Genomic DNA, 1684 nt, shown 5'->3' on the forward strand with positions numbered 1-1684 from the left:
AAAATTTAATAAATTATAAAAAAATATTGTAATCAGCTGTCCCATGCTGCCACCTTGTATCGTTCCGTCAAGAGAAATCCAATTCAAATAAAATAAATAAACAGGCCCGTAATCATAGTCGCTGACTAATATACTCTTTAAATAAAATCTTGCCTAAATTAAAAATGGGATTTAAAATTTTGGTCTGTCATAGACATATTAACAGTTTTCAGCTAAAATAAGCATGGACAGGGTAACCGCATAAAAAAAAGGTATTCAGCCCCATTCTGCATTTCGACTTGGATTGGATTTTTTCGATTTGGCAATTTTGGTATTCTGTGTTCCAATCTCTTTCCATCCAACTTCGAATCGATTTTGTGTATTCTGCATTTCGATCGTAGTTCCGTTTTTCTAAGTTGCAAATTAGTTAGCGGAAAAATATTTTATTTTTATTTTTTTATTAATTCATAACAGAAGTTTAACAAAAATGTAAGTAAAACTTTTAAGAAACGTAGAAGGCTTGATGGTGATTGTTTTTTATATGTTTCCAGGTCAAAAAAAACATGACGATGTCGAAGTCCTTGGACGTATTTGCCCCGAAAAGTATCTAACACATACTTGAAAGCATCCTTATTAAATCGAAAGTTTTTTTGGACCTAAATAAGAAAATAAGTCATTAAACTTTACCACTTTTAAGTTCAATTTCTTACAATTCGTCACTCATCTCAAATGGATTACACAAATCTCGCAATATTTGCCTTTCCATTCTCGCCTGGCCATTTCGTATGCGTTGCTTTCCAACTCCACAAATAATGCCGCGGCTATTGATTCCATTATAATAGACAGCTATAATTTGTGTCTTTTGGTTGGGTCCAGTTATATGCCAAAGCAAGCTGCCGGAGTAGAGGAAGGTGAAGCGAAAACGTAAACAATCCTTGCGGAAAGAATAAATAAATCTTTATAAAGTATTTTAGGCCAGTGCAATGAAATTAGCATCCATAAAATTCAAGAAATGTCAACTATATTCGTGCAGGAATCCATTTTAACAAAACTTGGTGGCCACGGAAGGGAATTGGCCAAAAGAACGACAAAAACACACTTACAATTATGAAAGCACTTCACTTAAAAAAATATAACACTGCGACAATATATTCTATTGCCTTTTTTTTGTACAAAATGGCGTTGATAATAAAATATAAACGTTTATCATTGTTTTTTACAAATTTTCTTTAATTTATTTTGTTCCAATGTTCACACATTCCGTACAAACAGCTGATTTCGCAAAATCATTTGCTCTTCCTCTTCTCGTTACAATTCCGTCGTAATGCAGAATACCCAACTTCGATTAAAGCGGAGCGTAGAACGGAAACGTAATCGAAATGCAGAATAGGGGTGATTGATTGGCGCTATGAAGACATTTTTTAGAAATTTTAAAAGTTCACCCTCTTCCTTACAACCGTGATTACTTGACTCCACGTATAAAAAATGGTAATTTTTTACTTGACAAAATCTCTTACAATAGGACAAAAATTGTCAAAGGAGTACCTGAAAACGCGTTTTGATCATAATCCGGTGGCGCATAATTATCATGCAATTCTATGTAAAAGTTATTAGCAAACGTGTTTTGTAAAAATGCAATGTTTTTTATCAGCCGTCAATTTAAAATTGAGTGCACAATCTTTTAATTGAACATGAACATACTTAT

General features: G+C 33.0%; 1 long non-coding RNA gene across 1 annotated transcript; it reads right to left on the bottom strand.

The window, feature by feature from the left end:
• Nucleotides 1–407: 407 nt before the first annotated feature.
• LOC137242846 (uncharacterized) lies at nt 408–1206 on the bottom strand. The gene is made up of 3 exons (XR_010950387.1): nt 1083–1206; nt 690–913; nt 408–635 (listed from the first exon to the last, which is right to left on the bottom strand). It is a non-coding gene; the product is annotated as an uncharacterized lncRNA (long non-coding RNA).
• Nucleotides 1207–1684: the final 478 nt, after the last annotated feature.

This window comes from Eurosta solidaginis, chromosome 2 (genome assembly GCF_040869045.1).
Source record: "Eurosta solidaginis isolate ZX-2024a chromosome 2, ASM4086904v1, whole genome shotgun sequence".
Taxonomy (NCBI): Eukaryota; Metazoa; Arthropoda; class Insecta; order Diptera; family Tephritidae; genus Eurosta; species Eurosta solidaginis.